At 41.9% G+C, this 17,019-nt stretch overlaps 1 protein-coding gene across 2 annotated transcripts in view; it reads left to right on the top strand.

Moving 5' to 3' along the window:
• Positions 1-17,019, top strand: part of COL4A1 (collagen type IV alpha 1 chain) — a 139,213-nt gene that overhangs the window by 61,896 nt on the left and 60,298 nt on the right. The gene's annotated exons all lie outside the window — the stretch shown is intronic.

The raw sequence follows: 17,019 nt of genomic DNA, 5'->3' as shown, positions 1-17,019 counted from the left end.
ATTGAGCAGCATGCTAAGACAGCACTCTCACCTCTCCTACACCTCATGTCGTCTTTTCAGTGGATAGCAAGCACAACATCCTGATCTCCTCTAGAAGCAATGTCAGCAATTCAGTTCAGAAATGCTGCCCTGAGCCCACTATGCACGTTGCACTCCAGGAAGGCTTTGATGTATCATAAGCAATGTACCCTGACCAGAGTTAGCCAAGGGAGGCAATGAGCTGCGATAGGAAGAAGGAGGTTAATGATCGACTTAAATACAGAAAAGTGTTGCAGGTCAGAAAAAAAGAAATGTTCATAACTCTTTGACAGAACCTTGCAAATGAATTTTACAGTTCCCATTCACCTATCCAGATTTTCTGTGTATAAAACAGAAAAGGCACTCTGAAGGCTTCTTTTAAAGCAGTAACAGTGAAGAAAAAATATAGCATACTTGGGCATTCCATGAATTCCCGCTGTGAATCACCTGCTTTTGTAAATATTGTAGACATTCAATCACTCTCCTTATCTCTTCCAATTCTGCTCTAGAGATTTTAATCTATGGTGTGTTCTCTTGTGCATGCACATGTACCATAGATCTACCATTCAAAATGAGTTTAAACCAAAGGTTTTATCATCCCGTGATTGCAGTGGGAACATTTGTTGAGCTAAGTTGTTTAGATCACCCAAAGGAATGCTTAGAAGATCGGGGAGGAGGGTTGTTTAGTTTTTATTTTGGGAGGGGGTTGTTTTGTTTTTTTAAATAAATATACATCTGTTTTCTACATTGTCTCACATGTAATAGCTATGTATTTACAGATGAGGCTCTTAACGATGTTTGTTAGTAGCTTTTCTTTGGTACTTTCAGAACAAGGAATGGAATTGACTTAATTGGAGACACAAGCAAAGATGATTTTTTTTTTTGGTACAGAACATAGATTTATTTGTGGGACAGATGAAGAGGATCAAGGTTCAAAACATCTTTCAGATGGAGTCTCCTTTTTTTTTGATGACCCATCAGTATCAGTTTAATTAAAGTCAGCTATATATTGAAAACAAATATAGCAAAGATTTGGAAAGAGTTTCAAACTCTGAATTTGTTCCTTGATATCTTGATCTTATTTTTCACTAACAAGAACAAATGGATCATTGTAGAATGAGAGCGATATCATGTTATAATTCTCTTGTTGAAAATCATTAGTTTTCAGTTCATAGAACAGGCCAGCATCTTGTAAATAGATAATTTATTCAAGTTATGGTTTAGGGAAATAAATTGTGCAAAAGATTATGCTTAATTATTTCTGGCTGCAATCCTGGCTGGTTTTCATAGAGTTCTTGCTGGCTATTTTTCATTTGCGTAATGCAGAGTCTCAAAAAGTTCTCTATGGAAGAAACAGGTGCTTGTCTAATATAGTAATTAAAAAATACCTCAAATTAATGTAGGTTATTAAAAAATGTAGAAGAGAGAACAATATCGGTCCATCGCAATGGAAGCCGTAATAAATTCCAGTTCTCATGCAAACTTTTCCAGCAAGTCAGTGTACCCCATGCTCTTCCTAAAGTATTCCATCACAAACTGATGTTCTCTGACTTTAAACTTGTGTAGTAAAACATTTACGTACTTTTAGACTGTGTAGGAAATTTAATTATTGACATTACAGACAGCTAGACAGTGAATGGTTATACCTAGAAAACAGTATTCAAGAAAGGTTTTGAAGGTATTTTGGAATGCTTTTGAAAGTGACTCGATTCTGTTCAATATATCTTTGCTCATTATGTTGACGCTCTGAGGTTTTCAAATACGCACTTAGGATTTTGAACAGAAAACTGAGTTTTATTTAAAAACATCTGCCCCCAACACTTGTTTTAGTCTCGTGCAGCTTTTTATCCCAATTCTTTACATTCAATCCCTGCGTAGAATAAGAGTAACCTACTACCCAGTCCTAGATCTGAGGACAAAAGTTGGTGAAGGAGAGCAAGGGAAGTATCTTTTCTGTTTGCCTCTGTGATATTTCTAGAAATGGTCTTTCCAACCAACACATTTGAATTTGAGACACGTCTCTGCTGAACACAGTTCCCATTAATGCATGTACCAGTAGGGGTACCTGTTACTGCAGAGGTCTACACGAACATTGCTTTACCAGAAGGCTGATTCGACAGACTGATGATCCAGGCCAGCAGAGGGCTGCTATGCCCAGTTCTTGTGGTATTCCAGGAGACCACGTTAGAGAACATCTGCTCTCACGTAACCACTTGCGTGGGCAGTACTTAGCCATTCTGCCATGCACCATCCACAGCCAGCGTGTTGCCTACACTGGAAACCCTTTTGATCTGGTTTCTATGTTGTACAGAAGTGCACAGATGCTGAAAGGCCTTTTCCAATCCACCCACACTCTTTAGCAATGTAACCGCACCAGTTTACTGCCATGGGAGCTCCAGCAGCTACGGAAGTAGGTTCTGGGTTTACCCTTTAATGCCTTAATTATTAACATCTGGAGATACATTTCCTACCATAGTGTGGGAAAAAGTTCCAGACTGAATGATTTGGGGGTGGGGTTTAATTAAAATGCGTTTGGGCAAATAATATTAATGAAATCACCAGAAAAAATGCTGAAAATAGTTTTCAACTTAAAAGCTGTGAAATGCCCGAGAAATATTACCAGATGGCATTTCAGACACGGAATAGTAAATTATATTGTCATATTTTTCTATTTGGGATCTTTTCATTAATATGACCACTTGGATGGCCATATTTAGAATACATTCAATATGTTCTCTCATTAGGCTGTTTCCATGAAAATTGCATCTCTATGCCAAACTCCTTTAAGATGACTCATATTTTATCAAGGGCAGATAATTGACGAAGTCTAAGGGTTTTCTTCCCTTTCAGCAAATTTCAGAAAGTGAGTGTAATTGCAACAGATGGCTTTTATCCTATAAAGCCTTTATTATTACACTGAACATCAGGCTGTTATTTTAAGCTATATAATGTCAAGCACCAAGTATTTGCCAAGAAAAGGTGCAGAAAATTTAGAAAAACATAATAGTGCTAAAACAATACAATAATAAACAAGACCTTCTGTTTTCCATTAGATAGATTAGCCTAAAACATCTTCATTTGATTCCTCTTACACTTTTTATTTGGATTTCTCCATAACTGAGTGTTCTTTCTAACCTCGCTGAAGTGTGAGATCTGTTTAAACTGATTAGAGTTTTGAATGCTTGCCTGCATTTTATTGGGTTACTCAGAAGCAGATAGAAGTTATGTTTTCTCTTTTATGCCTACCTAGATTTTGAGAACAATTTCAAGCAGCTGTGGAGATAAGAGGTTGTAGCCATTAATGTGTGTAGAAAAAGCATGTCAAGCATTTAATTACCATTTAGAACAAAGACTGTATAGAGCTGAGTAAAAGTCTCCATGCGCTGACTTTTTCCAGGAATTTTCATTCTCTCATTCATGAGCATTTACACTCGTTTTACTCCATATCAGAAACGTGTATAAATGGCGGTAACTCTGGAACTTTGCTGTAACTAATACAGAATGATTAATCTTCTAACGCTTATCAGTTAGAATGCATTAAAGTATAAATTCTCGTTCTTTAGTGTAAATCCCTTATGATTCTTGCCTTGCCTCCACATTATCCATTAAAAAATCTCTGCCAGGAAATTCAAAAGGAAAATAGAAAATAAGAATAGAATTAACTTATGTAGCTGCTGCCTTTAAAGGTTTTTTTTTTAAGATATTAAAAAAACTTGAATAAATCATTATATATTGGCATACTTTTGTTTAGCTAATTCTGAGACAGTATCTGTATTATTATACCAACATAAAAATTATTTCCTTGCCTCCCTTGATGGGTGCATCATCCCCGGGTGGATTGACCATGCTGAAGAAATACATACACTGGCTTTGCTTGAGCTATTTTGCTCGTTTTGTTACTGGCTTACGTTGACAGACACTGGGACATTTATGTAGTTCCTTATCAACAGAATCATAGAATAGAATCATAGAATAATAGAATAGTTTGGGTTGGAAGGGACCTTCAGCATCATCCAGTTTCATCCCTGCCCATGGCAGGGACACCTCCCACTAGATTAGGCTGCTCAAGGCCCCATCCAACCTGGCCTTGAACCCCACCTTGATGGGGCAGCCAAACTACCCTGGGCAACCTGGTCCAGTGCCTCACCACTCTCACAGTGATCAGTCTTTTCTCTCCTGCACAGTTACATCATCTTAAAAGTCACCCATTGTTTTGTTGTCTGCAGGTGATTGTGCTTCTCTATTTTCTCCGAGTAGTGAAGAATCAGCTCTTCCGGCTGACTTTGTCGCTATATACTTGTTTTGGTCTGTTTCTTTTCTACGTTTTACCAGATTGGGAGGGTCTTCAAGGCTTTTCCTGACATTTTAAGTATTAAAAGAATTAATTTAATTCTATGGAAATAATGCTGTAAGAGCAGATATCTCAGTAACACTGTGTGATGGCATCGTGGTCTAGTGGGACATGACCACCCCATGGCAGGGGGGTTGGAACTGGATGATCTTTAAGATTCCTTCCAACCCAAACTATTCTATGATTCTATGATATGCTTATGTTTAGTTTTCTGGAGAAAAAAAATGACTTTTAAAGGTTTGCACACAGTAGTATTTCAGTTGGTATAATATGACTTTTTAACCAGCTGTTGCCAGATGCATATGTTTGCATGAAAAGGTGTTGGTATAATAATCTCAGGCAGTTTGTTGTGGAATAAAACGTGCTCTCTGGCCTCACAGAGTTTGATTTTACATTTGTACAACTGCTGTTAGTGTGTGGTGAAGGGGCTGGAGAAACCTTATAAGGGACCTAGGGTTGTTTAGCCTGCAGAAAAGGAGGCTGGAGGGAGACCTTATCGCTGTCTACAACTACCCAAAAGGAGGTTGTAGCGAGGTGGCGGCTGGGCTCTTCTCCCAAGTGACAGGCAATAGGATGGGAGGAAATGGCCTCAAGTTGCACCAGGGGAGGTTCAGATTTGACATGAGGAAAAATTTCTTAATTGAAAGGGTTCTTTCTCAGGCACTGGCAGAGACTCCCCAGGGAGGTGGTTGAGTCCCCATCCCTGGAGGTATTTAAAGGACAGCTAGATGAGGTGCACAGGGATATGGTTTAGTGGTGGACAGGAATGATTGGACTTGGTGATCTCAAAGGTCTTTTCCAGTCAAGCGATTCTCTGATTCTATATCTTCTTTGTGTTTTCTCAGAGGATTACAGGGCCTTATTTTGACCTGAAGCATGCAAGCCTCCACTGAAGTCACTAAATTTTCCCAAATGTGAGATCAAAGTAAGATGAGAAAAAGACCTAAATGATCTCCACTTCTCTGAAACCTGAATGCTTGTGAAGCAGAGCCACTCAGTCCCTTTGCAAAGCCCATGTGTAGTTTGGAATCTTCCCAAACCTTAAATCTTGTTTACGCAAACATTCATGCTTCCAATATTTACTGACTACGTAGGGATTATAAAACTTACATATTGTATGATCCGGTCATATGCACGGCAGCACCTGCAGTCTGCTTCTGCTTTCTGTATGTTCATCTTACAGCCCATAACACTAATACTCTATGGTGCAGACAGGATTTTGTGTATGTAGATTACAGGTTTGGGGCATCATATGTCTGGAGAACAGCAGAAGCTACACTTTGTAGTGTACGCCTTCGGCCCGTTAAATAATTCTTCCATTCAATATATGAGATTGTGTTTGCTGAGTATCTTGGATCATTCCAGCCATTATAATCGATCCTTCTGTGATATGTGTGTTCCCAGACGAGAATTTAATATTTTATAGACTTAATAATCAGTCTCTGCCTACATTTTCTCTGTAGCAGTATTCACAAGAAGCAGTCTGGGCATGGATGATTATTACCAGGGAACCACAGTAATATGGTAATCTCTTTAAATCACCTAAAATAATGTGCTCATTTTTAAGCCTCTCACTGCAAGAAGGATGTTGAGGTGCTGGAACACGTCCAAGGAAGGGCAACAAAGCTGATGAAGGGGCTGGAGAAAAAGCTTACGAGAGGCAGCTGAGGGAAGTGGGTTGTTTAGCCTGGAGAAAAAGAGGCTGAGGGGAGACCTTATTACTATCTACAAGTGCCTGAAAGGAGATTGTAGAGAGGTGGGTGTTGTCTCTTCTCCCAAGTGACAGGCGATAGGAGGAGAGGGAATGGCCTCAAGTTGCATCAGGGCAGGTTCAGATTAGACATGGGGAAAAATTTCTTCATGGAAAGAGTTCTTGGGCACTGGCAGAGGCTGCCGGGGGAAGTGGTTATGTCCCCATCCCTGGAGGTATTTAGAAGATGGGTTGACGATGTGCTCAGGAATATGGTTTAGTATTGGACAGGTGTGGTTGGACTGAATGATCTCAAAGGTCTTCTCCAACCAAGCGATTCTATGATTCTAGCCAAGAACAAAAAGTGGTTTGGGGGTTTCGTTTTTTGGGGTTTTTTTTATCTCATACTAGTGGTAGTCAGTTGTTTGATTTTCTTTGCTCGGCTACGTCCTCTTTCAGATTTTAGACCTGTGTTTTCAGTGAGAGGTCATAACTTACATTAGTCATTGAAAATATCTGTCTGTATGATGTTGGCTTTCAGCGAAGCAGATTTGAATTATCCTAAAGTTTATATTTCATTACGAAAGGGTAAAAAGTCACATTTCATCATTCCTACAAAATTCATAAAACCACTTCCAGCAGAAACAATAGCAAAACTTGTAACCATATGTGCCTGGAGGATACAGAATAGTAAGAAGCAGCATGAAAGTGGCATTTTAGAAGATGAAACCTGGAGCAGCAGCTTAAAAAGTGACGGTGGCGTACTTTATCATGCAAGCAAGTTTCTAACCAGCTGGAAGTCTCTTTAGCTTGTCCAAGAAAGAAGCTTAATGTTACAGAAGGAGCAAGAACAGCTGAGAAAGCATTTTTAAGAGATGTTAAAAGGGATTCACATTTCCTGTCGGGTAATTATAACAACGAACAAGGTTTTTGCCGAATGAGAAGTAAATTGACTTGTAGACAATCTAGCAAAAAAAGTTAGCCTAAATGATGAAAATAGTTACTAGCTTTCAGTAACAGGTAGAATCTTCTCCTATATCATCCTTAACAACAGAAGAAAAGCAAAATGAAGATAAAAGCCAAAGAAAATGCAACTTAGGCTCCTGTCTGTAAAATCACATTTCTATCCCTTAGAATATTTAAGATTGACTAGAATGGTAAAACCTACATATAAATTTTGTAGCTCTTAAAGAAAGCATCTGACAGCTTCCACTGAAGTTCAGCTGGAACATTTTTAAATGTTTTGATATGCCAACAAAAATAATTCTCACCAAGGCTTGTGTCAAAGATCGCTGTGCATAGTTAAAGTAAATACTGGGGTGAGTGAGTGAGTGAGCACATAGACTGGCATCAAGTCAGATGTCTTCTCACTCTTTTCTTATTCGACAGTTAGTGGCTGTAAACGGATGCAGCGAAAGTATTTCATGGCTATTTATCAGACCACTAAAAGCCTTGGGGGGCTTTGGTATCCCTTAGATTTGTTAGAACAGTTTGCTTGGCTGCCAAGCAAAGACTGAAAGACTGCAGAACTGCAAAACAAATGGGATTAAGCCGTAGTAATGGAGGGGAGAGACTGTGGTGCAGAGGGCATTCTGAAGTGCACTCTGACTCCAGCATCGGGAGTGAGGTGGAAAAAAAGGGAGGAATAACAATACAGTGTTATTCATACATAGCTCATACAGTGGAGCAGTGAACAGAGAATCAGAGGATGATTTGGGTTAGAAAGGACCTTAAAGATCATCGAGTTCCAACCCCTCTGTGGTGGGCGGGAACATCCCACTAGATCAGGCTGCCCAAGGCCCCATCCAACCTGGTCTTCAACACTTCCAGGGATGGGGCATCCATAACTTATGTGGGCAACCTGTGCCAGTGTCTCAACACCATCATTGTGAAGAATTTCTTCCTGATGTCTAATCTAGATCTTCCCCCTTCTGATTTAAAGCCATTGCCCCTCATCCTGTCACTCCATGCCCGTGTAAAAAGTCGCTCCCCAGCTCTCTTGAAGCCCCCTTCAGGTACTGGAAGCCTTCTCTAAGGTCTCCCTAGAGCCTTCTCTTCTCCAGGCTCAACAACCCCAACTGTCTCAGAGGTGCTCCAACCCTCTGATCATCCTCCTTTGGACCCTTTCCAACAGTTCCATATCCTTATGTTGGGAATTCCAGAACTGGACACATTTACTCCAGGTGGGGACTCCCCTACTCCCAGAGTAGGAGGGGAGAATCCCCTCCCTTGCCCTGCTGACCACACTTGTTTTGATGCAGCCAAGGAGATGGTTGGCCTTCTGGTCTGTGACCACACATTGCCAGAAGCCGGTGCTGCTGCCAGCTGCGTGCAGCACCTATAATGAGCTTTGTAATTTAAGGACGCAATTACAAGTCTTCAACTCAAACTTCATTTTTCTGTGAAAAAAGCTGAAAGCTGGAAACCCATCAAGACACACACAGCCTTGTAAAACTCCTCCAAAGGGATCTCTTCAGAAGTTCTGTGTATTAAATGTAATTCATTTATGTCAATGCCAAGCTTTTGATAACAAAACTGTCTTTGTGCCCTCCCTCTCACTGGGCACAATCAGCCTTCAGGAAGGGTAAGGGAGATGGGCATTGGGAGTGACAGTGGCTTGCCCTTCCCAGATGGAGGAATTTTCCAGTGTTACTGTCACCATCTCCCACCCTTTGGTTGTGTCACTTCCCCGTTGGCTCCTCTGGGCGGCAGTCACACATCACGGAGTTCAGCTGGCTGGGTTCCACATCCTTCCCCTTCTGTTTTGTCAAAAAGAAATCCCTAAATACACCTACTAAGCTTTTGGTTGGTATTAAGGACAGGATGTAATCCAGAGGAAATTGGACAGACTGGAGAAGTGGGCCTATGTGAACTTCATGAGGTTCAACAAGGCCAAGTGAAAGGTCCTACACTTTGGTTGGGGCAATCCCCGATTTCAATACAAGATTGGGGGCGATGTGGTTGAAAGCAGCCCTGTGGAGAAGGACTTAGGGTGCTGATTGATGAGAAGCTTGACTTGAGCTGGCAATGTGCACTCGCAGCCCAGAAGGCCAACCGTATCCTGGGCTGCATCAAAAGAAACATGGCCAGCAGGGTGAGGGAGGTGATTCTACCCCTCTATTCCTCTCTTGTGAGACCCACACCTGGAGTATTGTGTCCAGTTCTGCAATCCCCTACAGGAGAAGGTTAAGGAACTGTTGAATTGGATCCAGAGGACAGACGTGACGATGATCAGAGGGCTGGAGTACCTCTGCTCTGATGACAGGGTGCGAGAGTTGGGCTTGTTCAGCCTGGAGAAAAAAAGGGTGCAGGGAGAGCAGCCTTCTAGTACCTGAAGAGGTCCTCCAGAAAAGCTGGGGAGAGACTTTTTACAAGAGCATATAGTGATAGGATGAGGGGGGATGTCTTTAAATTGGAGAAAGAAGGATTTGGATTAGGCGTTAGGAAGAAATTCTTCATGATGAAGTTGGTGAGACACTGGCAGAGGTTGCCCAATCCCTGAAGGTGCTCAAGGCCAGGTTGGATGGGGACTCGGGCAGCCTGATCTAGTGGGAGGTGTCCCTGCCCATGGCAGAGGGTTTGGAACCGGGTGATCTTTAAGGTCCCTTCCAAACCAAACCCTTCTATGATTCTATGATTCTCTGAATGTTATTTTCCTTGAGGTGTTTTCATGGTAAAACCTCAAAAGCCAGAATATTTCCTCTAGCTTTTGTGGAAGGATATTTTATTCCTGTGCAACTTCAAAAATATTTAAAATTTTAATACCATTTCCAGCCTAACTCCAAAAAACAGGTAGAATAATGTGATCTCAAATAGCACTGTCTGTCATGTACTCTCTAAGATATGAGCTGTTTCATTACGAGAACTTTATTGCAGTCTGTACTGTCTAGGACCAGCTGCCCATGTTTTTACTATTTATGGAAGAGATTATTTTCTGTAAATATGTCCATGACAAACCTTTGGCAAGAGAATAAAACTTGCATGTAACGTCACATTTCATTCCAGGTCTAGGATCTGAACAAAAATAAACTAAAAAAAATCTGAAAAGTTCAAGACCTTTTTTTTTTGCTGCTGTTTCATCTTTAAATGTGAGCCTTGAAACAATGCCAATTGCAAACAAATGCTAAATAATTTTCGCTAATGAAGAAGGAAGGGCGTGGAACATTTTTACCCCTTATATTCTTGGACCTTCAGCACTGGAAGTGATTTAACACAATATGCAATAAAACAAAGGAAGAGTTACTCAGACCTAATGAGTACAACAGATGATTAGAAGGGGTGGGAAATATAGCGCTCTTTTGATTCAACCTGTCTCCAGGTGATAGAATTTCCTTTTTTTTTTACGGTGCAAATGCATTCGTCCTTCAAATCTCCTCTTCCTTCATGGCTCTTTGAGGTTTTGAATTCCCTGGGGTGGCTCTAACTTATGGGAAGAAGGTCCTCGACCCACGTGTGATTTATTAAAAAAAAACAGAGTTGGAAAAACCCATAGTTACCTTTGGTAACAGGTTTGTGTGACTTCTCTTGAAACATCATGAGCTCTGTTTTAAACATAAAGACACAATGAACCACCTGCCTCGGTGTTAAACTGCCAAGGTTGGTGCAGGCAGACTTCCACACTTGAAAATAAAGTTCACTTTCTCTCTGTTGGCTTCTGCTGTCTGTTAGCCTTGTCTTTGTATTCCTGTCCTTCATACACCATGCCCTCAATTGCGCTTTGAGGTGGACTTACAAAAATGTTCAAACTGTTCATGCCTCCTTCTGTGAATGAGTGTAAGGTGCATCTGCCTCACTGAGCTTCAGTAGGTTTTTCTTCTTTTTTCTTTTTTTATTGGAGGAAGAACAGGCAACATGATATGTTTCTGTAAGTACAAGTATTTTTTTCTCAGCATCCTAGTGACTTAGAATCATAGAATATTTTGAGTTGGAAGGCACCTTAAAAATCATCCAGTTCCAAACCCCTGCCACAGACAGGGAGAACTCTCACCACACTAGACTGTCCAAGGCCCCATCCAGTCTGGCCTTCAACACCTCCAGGGATGGGGAAGCCACAACTTCCCTGGGTAATCTGTGCCAGTGCCTCACCACCCTCATTATCAAGAATTTCTTCCCGATGTCTAATCCGAATCTTCCCCCTTCCGATTTAAAGCCATTCCACCTCATCTTATCACTGCACGCCTTGTCTGCACAGATCCAGACTTCTGGATCTGTAACATTCATGTACTCTGGAGTTTAGTATCACACAAGAAGTCCATCAACCAAAGACACAGAAATGTAAGGAAACATTGAGAGTGCACATGGCTCAAGAAGTCTTCAAAAGTAAAATTTAGGCATCTCCATTGCAAAAAAACCTGAGTACAGCAGTTGGAAATTGAGGAATAACTATGGGATGAGCGAGAAGAGGAATTGCATGAAGAAGGCTGGGCACATTGTGTAGGGAGGGGCCATCACTTACAGCTGGTTTAACTGAAGTTATACAATGCTGATAGGCAACCAGTTACTTGACACTAATTAAATGGAGGCTGAGTCTGTAGCCATGACTGACTCTTGAATGTTAATTTTACTTCACTCAGCTTATTTTACATCTCGTTCACCTTCTGTATTATCTTCAGACACACTGTGTATCCACCCACTTATTTGACACTAATTAAATGGAGGCTGAGTCTGTAGCCATGACTGACTTTTGAATGTTAATTTTACTTCACTCAGCTTATTTTACATCTTGTTCACCTTCTGTATTATGTTCAGATGCACTATGTATCCACCCACTTATTTGCACACCAACTACGCACATAGATACTGATATGTAGAGTAGAAGCTAGTCAAAGATGGTTATTCTATTTTTATACTCCTGGGAAGCGCTTAACAGCTTCCTGAGGAATGCTCTTCGCAGCCATGAGGTGACAATGAAAGATGCTTTCACTCAAAGCATTCTTTGTATTTAGGAAGCAGAGGTGCAGGCTCAGTCCCTGAACTGTAAACCTGAACAGCTCTCTAATTAAATGTTTATACTGATAGATTCACTGTTAGATGTTTGAGTTCATTTTGGATCAAACCGCACAGGTTTTCCAATATTGTAAATGTAGGAGACTTGGGAAAGGATGTTTTCATAGTAGGAAGAGTTTCACCCTTTCAGAGGGTGGAAAAACAGAGCTTAAGTGAGATGATCAGAGTGCAGCTTCTGCTCTTATGTATATGAACTTGGCTTTTATCTATACGGCACTGGCTTTTGTGCTATTATTGGGTGCTTCTTAGCGTTCCTGCCTCAAGGTTCAGCCTAAGAGCTGGTTTAACTGCAGGACCAAAGGAGTCCCAAAGGTGAAAGTCACTGGGGAGGGAGCAAAGGGAGAAGGAGGTTGGATGCAGTGATCTCAAAGGTCTTTCCCAACCTGATGATTCTGTGATTCTATGAGGTGGCAGAGTGGGCATGACTAGAGAATGCCGTTCCCCAGCAGTTCTTGGGTAGCCCTTCATCGACATGTGCTTGTAAATTATGTAGAGCAGCCCTGGTAATGGTTGAAGTTGTGTAGGGGATTCATCCAGTCCCTAGCCAGCCTGACTGTGGAGCTATGCAGGTGATGTAAAACTGCTGTGGCCAATCCTTCTGTTAGTAGCGCTAGAAATTCTGGATTCATGTTACCACATGAGTGAGCTTTCTCAGATGCTTCTTGGCAGTGCAAAAATCCAGATTTTGCTGACTCTTCCCCCTCCCTGATCCCCCTCTTCCATTCTGCATACTGTCAAGGACTCAGCCCCAAAACTTCTGGGTGAGCCAAGATCTTTACAGAGCTCCCACACAGATTCTTTGCATGTCTTCACAGTTATATCTGTGTAATTAATTACTCATTACTTGTGTGGCTTCAGAATTGTATAGCTATAGCACAGATAGATTCTAGCGCTGAAGAATGTGCAGTGGGAATTTTGTAATGTTAAGCATCCTTGGTACATTTGAGGACGCTTTCCCTGTGAGCGTATAGAAATAATTCTATTTGACTGATATGCACTTCACACTTTCAATAAAATGCTGAAAATGGTAAGTGCAGCTGAGGACAAACAGATCATACTTCTTGTACGTTTATTTTAGTCCTGAAAGATATTCAGGGTGCTCCCTCTGGTGGTTAAAAACACTCTTTTAGTAAACAATTGGGTATTCCCCACCTCCTTTTCTTCACTGTCACACTAAGCCAATTACAGTTCTGTAAGACACGTTTAAAAGAGTGTGGAAACACAGTGACTTGAGAGTGCTACTTAGATTACACAATCGCGTTTCCCACTGTGTGGCGTAATTACTGCTCTAACACCTCAAAGCTGGTTCACTTGAGTGCTCACAGTTACATCAGCTGAGGGAACAAATACAGACCCTGCATTCATCTTTCATGTGGCTTGGGATAGTCTGGGTAGAACCCGTGCAGGGCATTGCAAGGCTGCTGTGCATTGCTGTAGATCTTGAAAAGGTCACTCTTGGGGCATCAAGGTGTGATGAATGTTTTGGATGATGGATTTTCTTGTTATCAGTTGCACCTAATCCTCAAACTATTCTTTTTCAAAAGCAGTGTTTGAGACTGTTTCTAAAATCAGACTGAGGATAAGAGAAAAATAGAAAATGAGGCTGAATTAGCAGGCCTTATTTCTCTCTTTTTGGAAACTGTCCTCGGATTTCATCACCCACATGAGGACAGGTTGAGAGAGTGTGACTTATTTAGCCTAGAGAAGAGAAGACTCTGGGGAGACATTATAGCAGCCTTCTAGTACTTAAAGAGGGCTTACGGGAAAGCAGTGATTAGATGAGGTGTAATGGTTTTAAGCTGAAAGAAGGTAGATTTAGATTAGATATTAGGAAGAAATTGTTTACTGTGAGGGTGCCCAGGCACTGGCACAGGTTGCCTGGAGAAGCAGTGGATGCCTCATCTCTGGAGGTGTTCAAGGCCAGGTTGGATGGGGCTTTGAGCAAACTGATCTAGTGGGAGGTGTCCCTGCATATGGCAGGGGAGTTGCAAAAAGATGATCTTTAAGGTCCCTTCCAATCCAAACCATTCTATGATTCTATGATTCTGTGATCTTGAAGCAGTTGGCCTTCTTTGCCATGTATGTCCTCAGTGGCATTTCAGTTCAATGAAAATTAGCTTTTGGGAAGAGGGGGGCATGTGTGTTTGTGAGAGAGAAGGTCTGAGCTCATAGTGACATTGGAGTCAGCAGCAACACTGGTCTAAAGACAGCTTCCCTGGACAGGTCAAGTGTTGGCTCCCAGCTCAGTTCCTGTTACAGTGAAGGCACAGCTGAGGAGCTTGGTGGATGAACTCCAGCAAACCCCACTGTGCTAGTGTGAGAAGCTGCTCTCGTGGCCTTTCTGCCCTGTGTCCTGCGTTGCTGTATCCTCCTCGCATCGGTTTTGGCAGCTGCCTGGCCACCTGATGAGCTCCTCAGCTCACTGAGAGCAGAGCAAGCTCACTCGGTAAAGAAAAAACAGTAAATTTAGTGAGCTGAACTAGTATGGTGGAGGCTGAGGGAATCATACCAGCTGGCGTAAAGAAGGGTAAAGTGGCACCATCCCTTTAAAAGGGGGACAAGAATAGCCACTTTTACTGAGTAGATCAACTCAGCTGCCTTTTGATATCCCTCCCTAAGACTGAGTCGTGTGCCTTTTTGGCTGAAGGATAGATACGTGTCTGTCCTGCTCTGTCTGTCCTACCGTCTCAGCTGCAGCGTGATCGCTGGTAGAGGCTAATGAAGCATCTTTCAAATGGCTTCAGGAAGATCTGCACATTGTTATTTACCATGTGCCTGAGTCCCTGGAGAGCCTGAGAACATTATATTTGTACAGGCCCAGACACCCTGTGAGCCCTCACTACTGAAAACAGTTGATTTATATCCACGTTACCAGTCTCTCAAGTCTAAAATCTGCCAGTCGAGCAGTCCCTAGACAACATAATGGGGGAAATAATTTATAATGGGGTGGTGATTATTTCCTCCCACTCAGAACTTAATTTATTACAGCTGAATCTTCTGCAACTACTTACTTCATGTGACTTTCTTGCTTAGCAATCTGCAATTGTTCCATGTGTCAAACAGTATTTCATGGCTAATCTGGAAGGGTAGGTGCCAGGAAAAATATCAGGCTGTGCATTTATAGTCTTAACAGGTTCACCACTGTTTAGAAGTCTATTCAGTTGCTTTTAATTTGAACTGTTTAATGCAAAGGCATTAGGTTGCATTTCACAAAAGCTGGGCTAAAGCAAGCATCTTGCTTATTAAATGAGTGTAGCAGCAACTGAGCACTTGCTGTATTTTTACACAGCATCTCCATATTTTCAGCAGCTGAGTAGCAGAACATTCATTTCTGTGAGCTGAGTAATGAATTCTCCTTTGTGCCTTCTGATGGTTTGCATTGAATCAGCAGAGGTACAGATGACTTGGTTACATCTGTTTTAATTTTCGAGTCTCATGAATTGATTTGTAAGAAGCAGAAGCTCTTTCAATATTACTTGCCAAGATTTTGCAGCTGTGAATATTGGAACTTGAACAATACATAGGCCTTGCAGTCTCGTGCTCTTCATGCCTCGCAGCTAGAAACCTCAGTGCTGAGCGAAAAATAGTTGGGGTCGCAGCAGTAATCTGGTGCTTGTGGATTTATGTAGGGTGGATGCTTAATGAGTTACAGCATAAATGTAGTACAAACACTAGCTGTTAGGCTCTTTGGCTGGAAAATTGAGTGAAGAAAGGAACCAGGCAGGCAAGCAGGGAAAGGATGCTGCTTAAGTATTTCCTTGCAATGCATGGCATCTTCAGGACATGCTCATGTCTGTACTTCATAGTGTACAGAGCGATAGTTTCACCTGAGGTTGACGTTCCAAATAGACCACTTTGGGCAGGAAAGCATGAGTACAAATATTGCTACCCCACTGATCTCTGTGCGCTAACCTAGACAGCGGCATTAGGACACGTGGAGCTCTGCATCCACATGAAGTTACACCCTTTAAGCAGTAGAGTTTCTGTACACTCTTGTTGAGTGTAGATACTTTGAGACTGATAGGATTTTACTGTAATTTAGTGTAGTTTCACAGATGCCAAAACCAAAATCTTGTGGTGGAAGTTGGCACTAACTGGAGCAGGAGTGTTAAAGACCTTTGAACATTAGCACTGCTCCTTTGCTCACAAGTTTTGGCACACCGGTTGTCTAAGACTGTTTTACAAAGAAGCAGTCTGATATCTGGACTGGAGAAAGGGACTGGACCCAGGAGACATCCCTAGGTCACCTCCTGGGTCTTGGTGGAACAGATTATCCTAACTTCTCTGAGTTTCCATGGATGGGGTGGAGAAGTAAGGTCCTTTTAACTGTGTAGCCTGAGACTGCACAGATTTGGGCCACTTACCTAATAATTACTTTGAAATACTTACCCAAGCTTACTTTTCAGTAAAATCAAATGCGAAGACAGACTTAAGGGAGAGGTGTTACGTGGTGTGTAAACCCATGCTCCCTTTAGAAGATGGCAAGTTGCATGCAGGGAGGGATCTGGCAGCTCTCACACATGCAATCATCTTTATGTTTCCTTACTCCCCTCTGAGGTCACAGGCAGAAACGTGAGCTCAGTTCCACTACGAGAAACCATGAGTCTGCAGTATTTGGGATAGTACAGCCCTCCATACGCTCAGCAGTTAAGGTCTCCAGGCCTTGGGACACCCAGTAGCTTGACTGGATGTCCAGAAGTCCTGGACAAATAGCCAGTTATTTTTCTAACTGGCCTAACAGTTCAAGTGAGTAAAATCACAGAATCACAGAATCACAAGGTTGGAAAGGACCCATTGGATCATCGAGTCCAACCATTCCTAACACTCCCTAAACCATGTCCCTAAGCACTTCATCCACCCGTTCCTTAAACACCTCCAGGGAAGGTGACTCGACCACCTCCCTGGGCAGCCTGTTCCAGTACCCAATGACTCTTACTGTGAAGAATTTTTTTCT

The sequence above is a fragment of the Cuculus canorus genome, chromosome 1 (assembly GCF_017976375.1).
Source record: "Cuculus canorus isolate bCucCan1 chromosome 1, bCucCan1.pri, whole genome shotgun sequence".
NCBI classification, from domain to species: Eukaryota; Metazoa; Chordata; class Aves; order Cuculiformes; family Cuculidae; genus Cuculus; species Cuculus canorus.
Note: the sequence above shows the minus strand (reverse complement) of the source record. Positions and strands in the feature narration are given on the sequence as shown.